The sequence below is a fragment of the Lemur catta genome, chromosome 3, assembly GCF_020740605.2.
Source record: "Lemur catta isolate mLemCat1 chromosome 3, mLemCat1.pri, whole genome shotgun sequence".
Classification (NCBI taxonomy): Eukaryota; Metazoa; Chordata; class Mammalia; order Primates; family Lemuridae; genus Lemur; species Lemur catta.
The window spans coordinates 41,297,534-41,318,499 of NC_059130.1; the positions used below are offsets into that span (position 1 = coordinate 41,297,534).

General features: G+C 39.3%; 1 protein-coding gene across 2 annotated transcripts in view; it reads left to right on the forward strand.

The window, feature by feature from the left end:
• Positions 1-12,402: 12,402 nt before the first annotated feature.
• RC3H1 (ring finger and CCCH-type domains 1) overlaps positions 12,403-20,966 on the forward strand; it is a 76,109-nt gene continuing 67,545 nt past the window's right edge. For both annotated transcript variants that reach the window (XM_045547323.1, XM_045547325.1), the window contains exon 1: positions 12,403-12,684. The gene's annotated coding sequence lies outside the window, so the exon portion shown is untranslated. The remainder of the gene's footprint in view (positions 12,685-20,966) is intronic.

Below are 20,966 nucleotides of genomic sequence, written 5' to 3' on the forward strand. Positions count from 1 at the left end.
TTTGGTGAGTCTGATAACTGTGTGTCATGGTGTCTTCCTGTTTGTGATGAATCTTCCAGGAATCCTTTGAGCTTCTTGTACCTGGATATCTAGATTTTGAGCAAGGCCTGGGAAATTTTCCTCTATCATATTCTCAAATAGTTTATCCAACCCTTGTGTATTTTTTTCTTCACCCTCAGGGATGCCTATGATTCTCATGTTAGGCCTCCTCACATACTCCCACATTTCTTGTAGGCCTTGCTCTTTTCTCTTATTTCTCTGCTCTATCTCTGTGACTGACTTATTTAATTGAAAGATGTTACTTCCATCCATGAGATTATTTCTTCTGTTCGATCTACCCTATTTTTGAGGCCTTCCACAGTGTTTTGTAATTCCTTGAATAAATTCTTCATTTCCAGGAGTTTGGTTTGATTTTTCTTTAATATTTCAATTTCTTTAGTGAATTTTTCTTCCAAGTCCTGTTTTGTTTTTTTTTTTTTGTTTGTTTGTTTGTTTGTTTGTTTTTGTGGTTTCCTTGTATTGGTTATCCATATTTTCTTGCATATCATTGAGTTTTCTTACAGTATATGTTCGAAATTCTTCTTCTGTCATTTTAGTGTTCTGAATTGGGTTGATGTCCATTGCTAAGTAGCTGGTGTTTCCCTTTGGGGGTGTGGTTTCTGTTTGATTCCTCATACTTCCAGAGTTCTTTCGCTAATTCCTTCTCATCTGGATCAGCTGTTGCTTCTTACCTTTAGATTTTCATTGGGATAATGACAAACCCTGTTTAGTCTCTGAGCCAGTAGGTGGTGTCTGTGGGTGAGATTCAACCACACCCTATATGATGAGTCAGTAGATGCAGTAAAAGGGTGTGCAGAATGACCTCCCTGTCAGTAGGTGGTGCTTGCTGGGAGGAGCAGGCTGCAATGCTGTTTTCGGGTCCTGTAACCAGCTCTTATTCCTCTGGAGAGGCACTCTAGTGCCTCACGTGGTGGGTGGGGCCCTGGGACTTCCAGGTGTGTCCTTATTCTGCACCTCAGTGGGAGCAGGTCAGGGAGTGAGTCTGGGCAGAGCTGGGTTGGATGAGCCTGCCCTCAAGCTCCACAAATGCTGCGAGCAGGGGTCAAAGGTCTGTTCTTTGCCTCTGAGCAAAGCTGCCAGGGAGGGGCTGGAACGGCCCCTCTCAGCAGAAAAGTCTGAGTGTGAGGGTGGGGCTGTCTGAGACCTACAGTCTAGAGCAGGCCTTGCTCCTTTCCACCCTCCCCTATTCTGCAGCATCTCCGGGGCCTCTGCCAGCAGGCAGGACCTCAAGCCAGTGGATCTACCCTGGATGTCATGCAGGCCAGGAGGTTCCCTGCTCAGGATTGCACCCTGGGCTGGGTGCACGGCCTTCCTGTGAGAGGAGGGTTGCCCCTCAGGCATGCTGATCTGCCCCTGAAGGCACACACACTCAGTAGGGTCATTCACAAATATCCCTTCTGTGCCCTAGGGCAATGCGATGGAGACCTGGATGTATGGAATCTGGTCTGCAGACCTGACCCCTGGGCCCTGGAGATCAATCCCTGATCGTGTCAGGGAGAGGAGTGCTGGTCTCAAGTCACCCACGGGGTGCCCAAGCTGGATCAATGTCTCTGTGCCTCAGGATTTTCCCCACTCTCCTGGAGTCACCAGGCAAGCAGCACCTGGGAGGGCTGGCGTGTAGGGAGCTCGCAATCTGGGGACCGCTCAGTCTGCTGTAGATCCCCAAAAGCAAAGATCCCATTCCCTGAAGATGCCTCCGGGTGGTGGCTAAATTGTGTCTCTCCGCAGTGGCTGGTAGGGAAAGGGGGAGGGGAGAATGAAGCAATATGGTGTCTGCCAATCGGCTCAGGTCTGCGGATCGGGAGGTGCCCCGAGGGAGATGGGAGCCTGGTGCCCTGTCCTCAAGAGGCTCACGGCTCACTGGCAGTGGCCATCTCTGGGCTGGTGTGGGCAGGTCTCTCTGCTCAAAATGCAAGGCAGGGGAAATTTAACTGCTCCACCTACCCTTGTTGCTGGTCTCCAAGCCTCTCGGGGGCCTTTCTCCTTCAAATTCTCCTCCGTGACTTCTTCCTGTGGAGCCTCTTGTAGTTTCAGGCACTCTTCCTCACGACCCTCATCTGATCTATGTTTGTCTGCCTGTTTATTTTTATTCACTTTCTTCTAAAATCTGTCTGGCGGTTTTTCTCGTCAGCCATCTTTCCCCTCAAGGATATCCTTATACTAAAATATTATAGTTTATCTGAAATATGAATTTTAGGCATATATTTGAAATGTAAATTAATTTGACATCCTATACAGTATTTGGAAAACTTATCTTAAAGTTCAAAATTTCTACTTTGGCTTCCAAGGTCTACCTGCCTACTTCTGCAGCATGTTCTTTGCTAGGCTTCCTCTGAATTTCTGTGTTTTTTCCAGCCAAACTGGATTTTTGTTAGTTCCTTGAACACATCACGCCTTTTCCTGCTCCAGAGATATTGCACATGCTGTCCTCTGCCTGCAACATTTTGCCCCGTGTTTGCCTAGCTAATTCCTACTTATCATTTGGCCTCAGCTTAAATGTGACTTTCTGAAGGAACCTTCTGTGTTCAAGTCAGAGTAGGTTAGTTCTCACTGTTAAACATCCCATGTACTTTGGCCTTCAGGACATTCAACAGACTTGTGGTCATTTAATTACTGATAATTATCCTATCTTCCCTGCTAAATTGTAACTCCTGAGGGAGAGACCCTGCCTGTCCTATTCACTGCTCTATCAACATAGCACAGGGTTTGTGGTGTTATATGGCACATAACAGATTATCAAATATTTGTTGTAATTGTCTGTGATAAAGTGAATGCAAATTAACTTTGTTCTGTGACTTCTATATCATCACTTGAGAACATCTGTGTCTCAATTAGATGTTGCAGAAACAAGATTAAGAATCTCTGCAGAAAAGAACTATAAATGAACATTTCAATTGTGGTAGTTAAAATATTTTTGTAAAAATTTAAAAAAAAGAATCCTTTTCCATGTAATTTTGGCAAGGAAGCCTTTGATTGCCCCAGATGAAATGCTTGATTAGAAAAATTCTTCTTAGCAAAAGGAATTTAAGAAAAGAAAATAAGTGCTTTGCATTTGTAATAATTTTTAGCTGAGAAAGAGGTTTATATGGAGACTTTCCCCTTGGGAAATTTGTGTAATATTAGTTTTTAAAGTAGACTCTAAACATTTTCAGCAGATGAGTAAAAAATTCAAATTAAAACCTTGAGAGGAGTGCTTATTTTGGGGGAATAATGAATAAAATGAGTAAACACGGAATTTAGGGTACGTTCACTTCAGTTTAAATGAAATGGATCTAGATGTACCATTAAGTTTTGAGACTCTGATGACCAGAGTCATAAAAATCAGGGTACAGAGAAAGAAAAAGCATGGATAATTTCTTTAAATTGATTAAAGGGTGACTACATGAAAAATGGGAAAATTGAATATTTCTACAACCCTTGATTTCCGCACCTTCTCCTTATATGTTAAATTTTATTATCTCAGTGGCTAACTGAAGCAGAAAGGGAATTTACTGGAAGAAATTTCAGTAGCTCAGTTTTGAAGGTCAGGAGTTGAAGGAACCTAAATAGCCAGAACCACAGCTAAAGTCAGCCTTGAAATGGCCTGGTAAGGATACCACTAGCCTTGCCAGTGGATGCTGGACACCACCCCAGGGATTGCTGCCATCAGACTCTGATGTCCCACTAGACTCTGGGTACCAGAGCTACCAGTAAAATGAATTCTACTTAATTCTGTGTAATTTATTCCAGATTCAAAGTCCCAATTAAGAGCATAAAGTTGACCAAGTTTAGATCACTTTCCCTCACCCTTGCTGGATATACGTTGGGTGCAGGGGTTGAGGAGAATCTAGGAAAATATCTGGACTTTCTGGCCCCTGCAGTGGGAGAAGAGATCCTGCCACCCACCGAAACTCCCAAATGGAGAATTCCCAAACAGTGGAAAGAGAGAGGATCAGATGATCAGATGTTGGGCAGCCAAAAAAAAAAAACAAAAAAACTAATGTTCACAACACTTGTCTGTCTTTCAGGGATATATGAAAAACTTGCCCTATCCAACAGCTACTATTACATCATTTCTACCATTGTAGGTAGTAGGTTACTAACTTACCAATCACTTGATTTAAACATATCCATACACCCATGCACACACATCCGCATAAACTGATCCACTAACTTTTATTCTAAGTTTACTATTCCTATTGAGAAAAGGAGATATTTTATTTTGATTCATGTTAAAGGAGATGGTCACTGGCATCATTAAACTCTACCATAACATAGCCCCTAAACTCAAAGGACAAATCTGACAAAATATATTTTGGTGAAGAAATTAGAATTGAGATAAGACAAATTCAGCCATGTGGAGAGCCATGAAGTACTACTTACAGGACACGTTTTAAAATGATGTTCCATTATAGCCTCTTGCTGAAAAGGGAGAGCTACTCTGGGGTATTATGTTCCTCTTTATATTGATTCCAGAATAAGCTTTGATGCTCCTTTTATTTTATCTGATATTTGTAAATCAAGAGCATTGAGCAAATCTACCCATCTATGAACTCAGTTTCACATTTAGTCTTGTATAGTCATCTGTGTATGTGACAATTACTCATATGGGATTACTATAAATATTACGTCTGTGCTGTTATTGTTTTAGATGACTAATTCCTTGGAAGGCAGGATCCCTGTCTGTTTAATTAACTGTGTATAGCACCTAACATTAGTCATTACATGTAAGGGTTTTAATGCTGCCATTGAACATAATAATAATTTACTTTCCCTGGCTATAGCAAATATTAATAGAATCTCTCTCCGTGTAAGACAGGGTGAGTAAACAACAGTCTGGGAATCAAATCTGGCCCACCACTTCTTTTTGTCTGTTTTTATAAATAAAGTTTTATTGGAACACAGTCATTTGTTTACATATTGTCTGTAACTGCTCTCACACTACAGTAGTAGAGTTGCATAGTTGTGATAGAGACTGTATGGCCTGCAAAGGCTAAAATATTTACTATTTTAATATTTACTATCTCTCCAGTTACCAAAAAGGTCTGCTGACCATTGACCTACATCAGTGGTTCTTACCTGAGATGATGGAATGGAATCACCTTTAAAACCTTTTTAAAAAAAAAAGTAAAGATGCCTGGCCCCACAAAAATACTTTGAATCAGAATCTCTAGGATCAGAGCTGGAAACTAATAGTTTTTAAAAGTTCACAGCAAAATTGAGAACCACCAGCCTAATGTAACACATAGTACCTAGCATAATTTTAATAACTCTTATCTACCAAATGCCTAATAGACATCAGGCATTATACTAGATGTTCTACATGTGTTTCTTTTTTCTCATTTCAATCTCCATAAAGTACATTTTATAATCTTTTTTTATAGTAAAGGAAATTGAACCTTTCTGAGGTTAACTTATACAAAATCACACAGCTAGTAAGTAATGGAGCAAGGGTTACAACTAGATCTTTCTGCTGTCCCAGATTAACAACAGAGGAAAAAATATTATATTAAGGTGGAGAAGGACTCTTACTCTTATCCCCTGGGATTTACTTTTCCTCTGGTGGAGTGTTAGGTATTCCCATTACTGATGCAATGCTGGTCTGTATGAGAATGACTGGCTCAAATATGGTTGCAGAAACTCCCCCATTAACAGAAGGTAGGACAGCTGAGAAAAGATTGGAACATTCAAAGAAGACTTAATTCAAATTTAGAGGATAATAAAAGGGGAATAAACTCATGGAGTAACGTAAAGCTGAACATTCATCTTCAATGAAGAGTCTACCATAGGGACATCTTCCTACCTGGTTCATGACTGGACTCAGAGTGACAGAGATCATCTTTGATCCCTAACCTCTTGGAAAATCATAAAGAATGCTAAAGACTCTCCCAAAACTAGAACCTAGAAAGGTATGGAGCAAAAAGTTTCCTCTTTATATTGCTTAAATTACACCTCTCGAATTCCGGTTTCCTGAATGATTTATACATGAATGTCTAACTTTTTTTAACTGCTACTCATGATATGATATACATAATATTGCCCAGTAGATACTGAACATATATTAGGGCTACAAGGTATCATTTGACTCAATATATTTAGAATTGCATATTTAGACAAATAGAGCTCCAAATGAGATGCCAATCACTAGCTATGTAAACTAACCAAAGATTCATTCTTCCCTTCACTTTCAGTCTGAGTGTCCTTTAAGGTGAACTGAGTGTCCTTTAAGGTGAACTGAGTCTCTTGTATAGTTGGGTCTGGTTTGTTTTTGTTTTTGAGACAGAGTCTTACTCTGTAGCCCGGGCTAGAGTCTCCTGGCATCAGCCTAGCTCACAGCAACCTCAAACTCCTGGGTCAAACTCCTGGGCTCAAGCAATCTTCCTGCCTCAGCCTCCCGTGAAGCTGGGACTACAGGCGTGTGTCACCACGCCTGGCTGATTTTTTTCTATTTTTAGTGAGATGGGGCTCTCACTCATGCTCAGGCTGGTCTTAAACTCGTGAGTCCAAGCTATCCTCCTGCTTCAGCCTCCCAGAGTGTTAGGATTATAGGCATGAGCCACTGCACCTAGCTGGGTATTGTTTTTTTAATCCATTTGGCCATTCTATGACTTTTGATTAGATAATTTAATCCATTTACATTCAAAGTAATTATTGATAGGTAAGGACTTATAAATGCCATTTAAAAAATTGTTTTCTGGTTGTTTGGTAGATCCTTTGTTATTTTCTTCCTCTCTTGCTTGCTTTCTTTGTGGTTTGATGGTTTTCTGTGGTGGTATGATTTGAATTTTGTTTTGCCTTTTGTATATCTATCATAGGCTTTTGCTTTGTGGTTACCCTGAGGCTTACATAAAACATCTTATACCTATCTATTTTAAGCCAATAACAACTTAACTTACAAACTCTACACTTTTACACCCTCACCCCCCCCATGTTTTATGCTTTTTGTGAAAGATACATCATTTCATATCAATCTTGAGTCCATTCAAATTCTGGTAACTGACCTTTGATAACTCTTATTGTGGTGTGATAGATAACTTTCGTAATTAATTTTTCTAGCATCCTATTTGTTGTTGCTAATTTTTATAAAATAAAGCATTGTTATTTTATCATGCCAGGAGTAGTAATTAAAAGAAAAGCTTAAGGTTTAACTGGGTAGACTTTAAATGATATCTTCACAAGGGTGCCTTTTATTCGTAAGTATGATATCCTTAAAGTGGGCATTTAAAATTGTTATGATCAGTATTGTTGCCTCCCCCTCCCCCACCAAACAAATTCATATGTTGAAGTCCTAATCACAGAACCTCAGAAAGCAAATATTTGGAGTTAAGGCCTCTAGAGATAGTTAAGGTAAAATGAGGTCACATGGGTGGGCCCTAATCCAGTCCAACTGCTGTCTTTATAAGGAGATTGGGACACTGACAACACAGACAGAGGGATGACCATGTGTGTGAGGAGTAGGAAGCCATCTACAAGCCAAGGAGAGAGGCCTCTGAAAAAAACCAAATCTGCCTATACCTTGATCTTGGACTTCTAGCCTCCAGAATTGTGAGAAAATGAATTTCTGTTGTTCAAACTACCCAGTCTGTGGTATTTGGTATGACAGGCCTAGCAAAATAATACAATAGTGAAAAACAACAACATTCCAGTGGAGTTTTGCCAGTGGAGCTACCTTCTCTTAAACCAACACTCTTTAGAGCAGTGCCTAAAATGGGCCTCTTTGCTGAAAGTTGTCTAATGTCTCTTTTGTAAAGGCATTCTATTTATTATTACCCTGGGATAAGTCTCACGGGTCAGTTGAAGTTCAGACATACTCAATGTTGGGCTGGAGGCCTTCATGGAAGGCAGGCCAATTTAGAAGCAATTTCTTGTAGGGCTCAGAAATGTTATTTTATTTAGCTCTTTTGGAATCAACTCTTCAAAGACCTAGTTCTGGAAATCCCAGCACTGAATTGGGCTATATCTGCCATGTAATTGTTACCCTGAACCTAAGGAAACCCCTTAGGCCTAGTTTGTAGATGATGATTTGGACCTGATTTAGGACTGGACTCTAAAGGTGAAGAGTAGGTCAGACACTACTGGTTTCCTAATATTTCCATAGCATATTACTTGAGACATCTTCCTCTGCTTTTTATTTATTTTCTAGAGTTTTATTTTGTTATTTTTTTTTTATTTTACTTATTTATTTATTTTTGAGACAGAGTCTCACTTTGTTGCCCAGGCTAGAGTGCCATGGCGTCAGCCTGGCTCACAGCAACCTCAAATTCCTAGGCTCAAGTGATCCTCCTGCCTCAGCCTCCCAAGTAGCTGGGACTACAGGCATGTGCCTCCATGCCTGGCTAATTTTTTCTATGTATATTTTTAGTTGTCCATATAATTTCTTTCTATTTTTAGCAGAGATGGGGTCTCGCTCTTGCTCAGGCTGGTCTCGAACTCCTGAGCTCAAATGATCCACCCGCCTCGGCCTCCCAGAGTGCTAGGATTACAGGCGTGAGCCACCACTCCCGGCCTAGAGTTTTATTTTAATGAACCTTATAATAGGAGGGGTGCAATGTTGTAGATTGCGGGGGAAGTAGGAGGTCATGGACAATCTATGTATAGGGGTAGGGGAGGGTGGTGAGGATGGAGAGGACTCAATTAGCTTCCCACCCTTACTTTACCTAAAGCAGTTTGGAAAATCCAAGTGACTCAGCTCCAGTACTCTTTATTTGGTGAATGTGTGTGTTTGAGGATATCATTCCCTCCCCAAACATAAATTATTTACACTGGAGAAGTCTCAGGTCCCAGCTGTACTTTAACCAGGTTTTTTAGTTAATCCAAACTCCCCTCTCATACCCTTCAATTGCTCATCCCTTAGCCTTCTTCATCCCCCTTGTGCCCCAAACTGAGTGCTGATTGTATTTCTATGTCCCTGGAAATACATCTAATGTCATGGAATTGCCACCCATCAAAAGGTAGGTTCCATGACATTAGAATAAAGATTTTAACTCTCATAGAACTTTATGCTTTCTATGAATTAATAACCAAGCTACTTTATACTCTGGCTGTTTATATGCATATCTTATTGTATTGCTCCTAATAGATTATTAAATTTCTCTAAGACAAAGACACATGCCTCATTCATCCTTTCTCCTTCTTTCCCAGCCCTCTCTACTCTCTAACCCCCTCTTCAGTGACATGATGTTTATGTATAAAAACAGAGTTGAATAAACAAGTGATCTACCCAACCTTTCTTAGTTTCAGCTTCAACCGTTGAAATAAATGGGTATCCAGGGTCTTTTCTAGCTTTAAAAGATTGACAATTACACATTCTAGAACAATTTTAAAGCATGTAGTAGCTTAAAAAATCATACCTAAAAAGCATAAGCTATTCTAAAAAAAAAAAGCAAAGAAAGAACAATATAGTACAGGCATATTAGAAAATCTATTGAGAAAATTCATAAGGCATTATTTTAAGCAATTTGTGTATGATCTAAAAAGTAGCATTAATCTTTTTTTAGGGTTCATGCAAAGAGCAAAAATGTATTTGATGACTAGTCATCCTTATCTGCTTCAATAACATATACATAAAATAAATTTGAAAAAATTTGTTGAGTACTTATGTGCCATGCACTAAGTGCTTAGTGTGAAATGACTCATTTAATTTTCATAGTATATCAGTAGTGGAGGCATAGGCTAAATTTCTGGGCATTCCACATCAGAATTAAATAAAATATGAAATAAAACTAAATTGTTGGCCAGGCGCGGTGGCTCACGCCTGTAATCCTACCACTCTGGGAGGCAGAGGCAGGCGGATTGTTTGAGCTCAGGAGTTCAAGACCAGCCTGAGCAAGAGCGAGACCTTGTCTCTACTAAAAATAGAAAGAAATTATATGGACAGCTAAAAATATATAGAAAAAGTAGCCGGGCATGGTGCAACATGCCTGTAGTCCCAGAGACTCGGGAGGCTGAGGCAGGAGGATTGCTTGAGCCCAAGAGTTTGAGGTTGCTGTGAGCTAGGCTGATGCCACAGCACTCTAGCCCGGGCAACAGAGACTCTGTCTCAAAAAAAAAATAAATAAAAAAAACTAAATTGTTAACCTTGAGCTATCCTCCCACCTCAGCCTCCCAGAGTGCTAGGATTACAGGCGTGAGCCACCATGCCTGGCCCAAAATAGTGATTTCTAAGCACAAATGACTATGAAACACTTAAGATGTTTGTCTTACAGTCTTAATTAATTAATTATTTTAGCTCAAGGCACATCTCAAACAGTATTCATTTCACCATATTAATACTAATGTCACTGGATTAAAACAAATTATATAATTTTAAGAGTCTTAAAGTTTAAACATATATAATCTAAATTTCAACATTATGTCCCATTTATTCTTACTTATATTAATTCACAACAAATCTCTACATCCTAACAATAGTAAAAAAAAGTTTAAATAGCAAAATCAGGAAAAAGCTTCATTTCCTAGCTAAAATTTTAAAATAATTGTTAATTTGAGAATAAAACTCAGAATATCTTTTTTTCCTCCCTTACTGAAAAACCATATTCTCTCTCCTAGACTCAGTTTCAAGGGACAATTTAATCCTCTGTATCTCCTACTTCTAGTCTAACTAGGGAGTTCAAAACATATAAATGATCTCTCACAGATTAGTTTTTATTGTAAACACTTAAATGTTTTCTTCAAAGTAGCACTTCTTTTTTTGTCAAATGTTTGTTTAATTATATGACTAAAATGAATTTTGGGAAGCCTCTCCATTTTTAACTTATTTGTAATTGAAATATTTATGAAATAAAAATAAATTTAGCTTAAATATTATTATATTTTATAAGGGAACCTTAAAGGGGCTTTACCAACTGAGGTACAACTATTAATAGTTCAAAGAAATTACAGTATTGGTTGATTGTAATGGAGGTTGAGTTACTTGCTTCACCTAAACAGGGAAGTTGGCATGTTTGCCTAGCAACAGCCGCTAAAACCTTCTGTTGTGGAAGGTTCCCTAGGAGTGAGAAGAAGGGAGGAGGAGGAAAAGCAGTAGGAACAGATTAATCTGTTTTTCTTAGCAGGGGACAGAGGCCTGGTTTGAGGACGGAAAGGCTATCAAAGAGATAGCTTTTAGATTAGCATATGCTAACCTAATGCCCCCAACCCCCACCCCGTAGCAATTTACTCTTTGTAGGACTGGGGTTACAATTTAGTAGGTTAAAGAGAAGGTTACAGATTTAGCCCACTTCAAAGGCAGCAAATTCCAATCCGTAGAAAGACATCAATGGGTCTTCTAAAAAGAAGTTGAAATCTCAGTAGCAGGAGGGTGTTAACAACCAAAAAGCACTCTTCTGCTGAGTTAAGGAAGGTGTGTGATTATGTTTTACACATAATATAAAAATACTGTTACAGTGATTCCAATCTATCAAGGTAAAGGCAGAAATATTTTTCTTGGTATTGGTGATGTACACAGCGAAGAAAGGACAGAAAAACTATATTTCTGCTCTCTTGGCCAAGATTTGAAACAAAAAAGGTGACAGTGCACAGTGGGGAGTATTAAACGGTTGTTAATTTGAGGACTCTCCTGTATTCTAGACAATTTATTTTGAAATTAGTACTGAATGGTATCAAAAGAATTCCATTTTTCCCCCTTCTCAAAAGCAAGAGTTTGGCTAAACTGAGTTGTCTTGAAGGGGTCTCTCATTCCCCAAAACCAAACAGCATCTTTTCCATAAGGGACAAGAAACTTTAAAGAGCTACAAGGTTAGATTTTAGATCCAGCAGCTCTTCTATGGGCCGATCATTTGCTGTCCTTCCCAGATAGCTCTTACTGTTCACATAGGCCTGGGGAGACGTTTTGGAGTAGGGAGTGTCTGGGCTCTTGGGCTGTTTCACCGTCTTGGGAGGCTGAACTCTTTTGGGACTGTGCGAGAGGAGTGACAAGGGCAAAGCCGGTGTGGTCGAGAACTTGGATAATACGGAAGAATAAAAAATGGGGTGTGGGGAAAGATGTCAAAAAGAAACATGAGTTGAGGGGTAAGAGCTGAGAAAGCCAAAAGGGTGGAAAGCCAAAAGGGTAGCGTGGGATTTGATTGAAACAACAGAACTTTTCCAATTCACCCTTGCCGTCTGGCCACTTGTCCACTGGGCCCAAAGGCGCTGGTGGGGAGGGCTGGACGGGCGGACCAGTTCCTCGGCTCAGGGCGTGTCTGCGCCTCGGGTCGCCGCGGTGAGCGTCGCCGGCCTCCCTCCCGGGCGTCGGTGGCGGGTGACTCAGAGCTCTCCTCCCGCGCCCGCCGCGCCCCTCCCCGCCATTTGCCCCGCCTCCCAAGGAGGAGCCTCGCCCTCATCTCCGCCTCAGCCTCCGGGGCGGGCCGGAGCCCGAGGAAGAGGAAGGGGACGAGGACAACGAGCGACTGGGCGGCGGAGGACGAGGAGGAGGAAGAGGAGGCAGACCAACAAGATGGCCCCTGCTGCAGGAGCAGCCTCAGCAGCAGCAGGTGGGAAGCCGGAGGCGGCGCTGGCGGTGGCGGCGGTAGCCGTGGCCCCGCGGCCTGGGACAGAGTCAGAGTCAGAGTCGACGGTGGCAGCGGCGGCAGCGGCGGCTGCCGAGGCAGTGGCGACGGCCGCGGGGACTCGGAGCTGAGAGGAGCTGCTGCTCGGACCAGCGCGGTGAGCGAGCGCGGGCGGCGGCGTGGGGAGCGGGGCGCCGCGGCCCGGGCCACGGTCGGGAACAATAGGCGGCTGCGGCGGCGGCTGGAAAGGGGCTGCCTTCGCCCGCCCTCTGCTCCTGGCCGCAGTGGCAGTCCGGCCGGCCCCAGGCCCCGCAGGGGCACCGCCGGCGGCCTAGGGGCTTGTCAGTGGCCAGCGTCCTTTAGGCCTCAGCCTCTGCGTGCCGCCTGAAAGGCCTGCCGGGGTAGGTAGGCCGAGGGGAGGTTCGGACGCCGCCCGGGCGAGGGGAGGGCGAGGAGGGTTTGGGCGAAAGGGAGGGGGCCAAAAGGCTGCGGGGCTCCTCTGTTACTCCTAGAGCCTGGGACGGGCGGCGAGTGCGCACGGGCAATGCTTGTTGGACCCCCTGTCTGTGGGGTTGGGGGAGGCGGAGGACGTCCGTAAACAGGCGCGGTCTCTGCCTCCCAGCTCCGCAGGGCTGCTCCCCTTCAGCGCTCCCCTTCCTCGGCCACCTGGGTTTCACGGTGTCTGTTTCTCTGGAGCTCCTGGAGATCAAGCCTGATAGTCTTCTTTCGCCCTGTTGGCGATGGGAAAATTGTGTGTGCAGGTGTCTTTTTAAGAAAACTTAAGTGCAACAACATCAAAAAATATACAAAAAGTGTTTATCGATGAGGGTTGGAATGGTAAGGGATGTTCCTCTCTAAACGTCGGTTCTCTCTAAACATCAGTTATGCCCAGTTATCAAGTCCCGGGTGATAGTGAATTGAAACAAGGGCTCCTCTGGAGCAGTAGTAATATAACTCTTGACATCCCAGAATAGTCCATGAAACTGGAAACAAAGGCACTTACTGGCAACGCGGAGACAAACTGTAATATTTGAATAGAACTTTTCTTCAAATGAGCCGTTTTGAGTTATTAATGTGCAGCATAAGAAGCAACATTAACATAAAGTGGACCTAATGAAGCACTTCTTCAGGAGACAGATGGTTCGTCTCCAGCTGTAGAACTTCTTGTGTTCTGTCTTGTGTTCTCATTTTGCCTTTCAGTAATTTGTCCTATAATTATTCAAGACTGGCCTTTTCCTCTGAGTTTGAAATTTGATTTCTAAAGCATATTTTATAAGATTTCAAAACATTTAAAAATAATTTTCAAAAAACTAGAAACAACTATAGTTCTGTTTTGAACGTTTAGGCTTAGTGAGAGACTGCTCTTTGATTTTATGTTCTTATTTATAGGGTAGTGGTGTCTGAAACTTACAGTTAACTACTGTTTCTCCCAAACTTAATTTTTGAAGGCGTCTATCACATTCATTTACAAGTGAGGGAAAAAGAAAAGATTCAAGTTATTTCTATTCCAGTTTCTACCTAAGTATGTAGAAATGTATATTAAAATTGCTTGGGTGCATCAGAGGAGATTGCCTTTCACTGTTTAATATTCATTTGCAAGGCCCATCGGAGGGCTTTAGTTCATATTCTTAGGGAGGATTGACCTGTGCAGAGAAGATCGATGCCAGTTAATATCTTTCACCCATTTTTAGGATACATTTCTAATTAGAATTGGCCCAAGTCTGTTGTAATTAAAAGTATTTTCAGGTTATATGAAATTTAATGAGCATCGCTAGTCCAGTTCCTAGTTTTTCCATAAGAATTGATGGCAAATAGACTAGCAATTGAATAAACATGCAGTTTGAACTATCTTGCTTAGGATTTGAAGTATAATGGTTGAATATCAGTAATGACTTTCGTTTTATGCCTGGCATCAGTAATGTTGTGGATGTTTTGATCTTTTGAATGATGGAGAAAGAACAATTTTCACATGGCTCCTCCTATTGTGAATTTTGAAATAAGTATTTCAGAAAGGACACCTTTTTTTTAAAGTCCTCAAATGTGATTATTTCTTTCCATGCTGAATTTTGGTCAGTACAAAGTCCAAGTAAAGTCTGTATTGTAATGATACTTAAATGTATCTGTGGCCCTAAACCTATTAGAATAATTGTAGTAATTTATAAGTTATAAATTTTAAGTGGTTAGTGTGTTTTGTTGTGAAAAAAATTCATGTCAGACTAATTTCCCTCATATTTAACATTTTTTTCCTGAAAACAAAAGATTTTTAAGTCGTAAGGTTTTGTATTTGAAATTGGATATTGACCCAATAATTTATGAACTAAGTCTGGGTCCCTATTTTTGTTTGATATTTAAAAATCTCTTAGAGAATTGTTTTTATTTATTTTGTGTCAAAACTTTTAAAATGTGATCCCAATTGTCATATCTTCAGTATCTGCTTATTCTGATTATTTTAGTTCAGATTTTCTCAAGTAATGTTTCAAAATTTTCTTCTAAGAAGTTTTGGAACCATAGCTTAAGAATTAGAATTAGGTTTGTTATTTTCTTGGTAATATTAAAAGTTAATATATGTTTAACTTTTTAGGATAAATTTTTTAAGATAAAAATCCTAAGTAGAATAATCTCTTCATTTGAAGATACTGGAAAGAGGAATTTTGTACATAATAATAAAAAAACTACAGTTCTTCAGAGGATATTTGTTGAATGATTAAAAACTTTATTTCATTTAATTCTTCTAGTTATGCTATAATATTGGTAGTGTTGTCCTCATTTTACATATGAAGAATCTGAGGCTAAGAGAAGCTAAGTAACTAGCAAAAAGGTCACATAATTAATAGGTAAAAGCTCACCAAACCCAGGTCTTGTGACACAAATTAGATGCTTTACTACTGCTACATATATGTCATGGTTAAACTTCAAAGCATCTTCTATGTTGACAGATTCCTTTTTTTAACTGAGAACTATGTTTTGTAATATTATACTTGCCTTTATTATTGTTATTGTTTGTGTCCTGCCAAATATTTACTTGTAAGACCAAGACAGTATTTATTCATGTGAGTCACAAAACACTTATTTTTGTTCTTAGCAGATCTGAATGGTATATAATATAGAAACTTATACCATTTACATGGGACAGATTTGTGATATTGCTATAATTGTTTCATGCCCTTAGTTATAGACGCAATTACTAAATTGTGCCTTTGAAATACTTTATGAAAATTAAAAATAACTTTAATAACATTCAGTGATGTTAAAGTTGGGTCAGCTAATTTGTGAAATTCTTCATTTATAATTTTTTTCTTGAAGCCGTAGATAATTTAGAATTCTGCAATATTTTTCATCTCCAGATCTTAGGATGTGAAATGGGAGTTTGATGGGGTCTGATCGTTCTACTATTTTATATATATCTTGAAAGTGTTTGGCATCCAACAAAGTAAAGAATAAACTGATAAATGATCCCTGTTTGGTGAACACCTCGGATCAGGATGTTCCTTGGCAGGATATTCTGACCTGGTTTAGCTTTGGCCCTGTCTATGCTGAGGGATTCAGGTATTCTTCAGGATTGGATTCAGAGGGACTTAAATTCTCAGATTGGTGTATACCAGAGCAGTCATGGATTTCAAAATCAGCCTATTCCCTAAAACCTTCTTTAAGATCTCCTTTTCTTTTGTTTAATCCTGAAATCTAGGCTGGATTTGGAGGTTATAAGATTAATTTTGTCAGGCATTTATGCAAAGGAATTCTTGCTGCTTCAAAATTTCTTGATATATCCCTTATATTTTCAAGTGTGAAGTTTTATCAATCTCGAGTAATATTGCCCTACATCCCTACGACAGTTAACTTTAGTATATTTATTTGTACCCATTGTTAGTCAGACTTGTACCTGTTTACTTCTTACATAATATTTTCTACTTTTTTTATAATATTAGGTTAGACACTTCTTATTGGTTCATAATGTATAACTGATTGAGATTTGGGGAAAGATTTTTCCCCAAATTTGAAATCACCTTACATTCGTAATTTTGAGCTGACTGAAATTACTTTCTGTCATAGAGGAATAAAAATGTTTTAAGGCTCTTTTATATTTTTCTTTTTTTTTTTTCTATGAGATTATTTACAAATGTATGTCAGAGCAGTATTCTTTTGACATTTATCAAGCTTTTTAGCAATGTTTTAAACTGACGTCAGTATAATCCTCCATTATTACTGTGTATATATGGTCATACTTTATAATTGCATTTTACCTAAAAAAACTTCCAAGATCTAAATAGCATTTGGACGTGGCGGCAATGTTTTTCAAGGAAGGGAGGAGTTTTAAAGGGGTTGGTTTTATCTACATACTAACATAAATTTTTTTTAATTGAGGTGAGATTCATAGAACAAAATTAATCACAGTGTAGTGGCATTTAGTACATTCACAATGTTGTACAACCATCACCTCAGTATAATTGCAAAACATTTTCATCGCCCCAAAAGGAAACACTACTCATGAAGCAGTTACTCCGCATTCTCCCCTCCCCTAATCCCTGGCAGCCACCATTCTGTTTTCTGTCTTTGTGGATTTAAATGAAACTGCAATATTTTGAGTCAAGATTGAGGAAGAGTACTATGTACAATTGAAATTGCAGAAAAAACTTTGGGATGTGATTGTTAGGAATCAAAACCACCTTATTCTTTGCATGCTTCTCTAAGTACAGTAAGCATGCTGCCAGGGACACTTTACGGAAGAAAAGTTGTCACAGCAGTTTACAGTTTAGTGTCGATGACTCCAAAGGAGTTTTAGTCAAACTCTAAGACTCATTTCTATTTCTATATCTTGGGTTGTGAGAACTAACTAAATTTTAATATTACATACAAATATGAACAATTAATACTGATTTGGTCTCTTATCTAGAATTGTTTGCCTTTTAGTTTTTCTTAATGTAGAGAAGAAACCTGGAATATTAACAAAGGACTTATTTGAGGTTATATTGGGAAATGATTTTTAAAATTAGATTGAAACTCTTTAATCTCTATGAATCTAACTTTATGACTATTCAGCTAATCTTTGCAAATATTTAGAGTTATGATTTGCCTAACACTCTGCCTTTAATCTCTTGTTGAATAAATGTTAGAAACCTTGATCTTGACCTTCTACCTAATCCCCGCCAAAAACATGGACACTGTTATAGAGGTAATTGGTTTATAGCTTTTATGGATTGTTTTAATTGGTTGACTGAGGGAGAAAAAATTAGCTTTTTGTTCCCTTCTGGAATAAAGTGTAATAAAGTTGGACTTTTATAAATTTAGAAGTGAAGTTTCAATTTTGGGCTTTGGAAATACTCATATTTAAAATTCAAAATGGTACTTCACCTAATTAAATTGAAGTCTTAAAATTTATGATGAGAAGTGAGGACATTTCATGGTTTAGTTAAGATTTGTAATGGGGTTACAGGAGATCTAAGTAGGGAAAAATAATATAAATTTTGATACTAATCTCCCTTTTTAGGGACAATATTTAATTAATACACATAATTATAATTTAGTTATAAGAACAACTTAAAAAGTGTTAAGAGAAAGAACTGTATAAGAATATTTAGAACTCAGTGCAGTCAAGTTTCTGCTTTTCTTAAATAATGACTTTTTCCAGGAAAATATCAACTTTTTATAAATATTAGGTCATTAAATATGAAATGTCCGACTTCGAATCAAAAGTTTAGTTTATTATATTGCGAACACGAAGCAGTACACTTAAAGTATGCACCTAAACTATCGACACAATTTTGCCATCTTAATGGTAGCTTGTTTATGCCAGCAGCGAAGAAGCCTGAAGAGCAAGTGGAGATGAAATCACGAAAGGCGTTTTCCAAAGCTTGTTGAGGACTGAATATTTTTCTTTGCAAGGAAGTGGTCCAAAGCCTAGAAGAAGAGGTAGTCAGCTGGTGCAAGGTCTGGTGAATACAGTGGATGACAGTTTCCAAGTCCAGCCTCTAGTTTGAGCAGCATTATTTGTGTGACATGTGGTCAAGCATTGTCTCACAAGAGAATTGGCCTGTCTCTGTTGACCAGTCTCGCTGTTTAATTGCAAACATCCTCATCATTTTGTCCAATTGGTTGCAGTAGACTTCTGCTGTAATTTATTGACCAGGTTTCATGAAATTGTAGTGGATAATACCAGTGCTGGACCACCAAACAGACACCATTAGTTTTTTTGAATGAATAGTTGGTTTTGGACTATGTTTCAGCACTTTGTCTTTTTTTTTTTCTCCAGCATATTTTGGGGGTACAAAACTTTAGGTTATGTCTATTGCCCTTGCCCCCCCTGCCCCTGCCCCAATCAGAGCTTCAAGCGTGTCCATCCGCCAGATGGTATGCATCGCACTCATTATGTATGTATACACCCACCCCATCCCTGCCCCACATCTGCCCAACACCCAATTAATGTTATTCCTAAATGTGCTCTTAGGTGATGATCAGTGAAACCAATTGGATGGTGAGTACATGTGGTGCTTATTTTTCCATTCTTGGGATACTTCGCTTAGTAGAATGGGTTCCAGCCCTATCTAGGAAAATACAAGAGGTGCCATATCACCATTATTTCTTATAGGTGAGTAGTACTCCATGGCATACATATACCACATTTTATTAATCCACTCATGTATTGATGGGCACTTGGGTTGTTTCCACATCTTTGCAATTGTGAATTGTGCTGCTATGAACGTTCGAGTGCAGATGTCTTTTTTATAGAATGTCTTTTGTTCTTTTGGGTAGATGCCCAATAATGGGATTGCTGGATCAAATGGTATGTCTACTTGTATCTGTTTAAGGTATCTCCATATTGCTTTCCACAGAGGTTGCACTAGTTTGCAGTCCCACCAGCAGTGTATGAGTGTTCCTATCTCTCCACAACCATGCCAACATTTATTGTTTTGGGACTTTTTGATAAAGGCCATTCTCACTGGAGATACCGCACTTTGTCTTTATCCAACCATTGTGCCGAATGCTTGTGATTGCCAATCCATTTTTCATCATACATAATAATATGGTGTAGAAATTGTTCGCCTTTATGTCGTGACAACAAAGAAAGGCACCTTGGACCTTAGAGAGGATTTCTCTTCTGATGCTTATTTAATTCATGCAGTACCCATCTATCTAGCTTCTTTACCTTGCCAATTTGCCGATTTCAAATAGATCCAATGTTGTTGGAATAGTAACCTCAGACCTCGCTGCTAATTCACATGTAGATCGAAATGGATTGACTTCCACTGCAGCTTTCATCTCATCATTATCCACCTTGGTCTCAGGTCACCCACATAGCTCATTTTCAAGATTAAAATCAGAATGGAACTTCTCAGAGCACTGATGTACTGTGCGTTCATTCACCACATCCTTCCCAAACGCTTCATTGATATTTCGAGATGTCTGTACAGCTTTGGTTCCACGACGGAACTCATATTTGAAAATAACATGAATTTTTGACTTATCCATGGTTTCACAAAAATTTCGCTAAAAAAAAAATTTGAAAGATAATCACAGGCCAGACCATGCATTTGAAAGAATGAGGTTGCACCTTCACAATAAAAATAATACAAGAAGTGTCAAAGTGAAATGTCAGAGATATCAGCTGTCAAACTTAGTACTTAAGGAAATAAGACGTTTCATACTTAATAACCTAATAATTACATTTCTGTGTTTTTTAACACAGAAATTATTAATTATTGATAGTAACCGTTAGTGGAAAGTTAATGTACTAAATAATTTAAATAATAAAAATAGCATCTTTAAATGAGATGATGTTTGGAGATAATGTATGAAACTATGGTTCAGTGGAAAACTTGTAAATGAAACAGAACCATAAAATTCTTAGCTTTATTATAGAATAATATTTCATCTATGCATGTCCTACTTTAGATTAAAGAAGTAGGCAAAAAGGCCTTTAATTATCACAAAATTGGCTGGGCATGGTGGCTCACACCTGTAATCTCAGCACTTTGGGAGGCCGAGGCGGGAGGATTACTTAAAAGGCCAGGAGTGCGAGACCAGCCTGGGCAATGAGAGAGACAGTCCCCTCCACCGCCCCATCCCAATCTCTATAAAAAATAGAAATGAAAAAACTAGCTGGGCATGGTGGCATCTGTCTGTAATCCCAGCTTCTTGGGAGGCTGAGGTAGGAGAGGATTGCTTGAGCTCAGCCTGGGCAACAGATTGAAACCCTGTCTCTTAAAAAAAAGAAAAAAAAGTCACAAAATTAATGAACTAAATCATCTGCATTGAGGCATTGGTTTAGAAGCTCTCTTGCTTTGTACATAATTAAATCTAAGAAGTTTGATTACCTATTTTCTATCCCACAGCAGATTAGGAGGTGCAAATTAGATATGGGAATAGATAATCTATCATGAGATTAGTTAAAAGAAAAGGGAAAAAAGATGGCAGTAGAGTCATATAGGTAGGGTAGACAGCAAG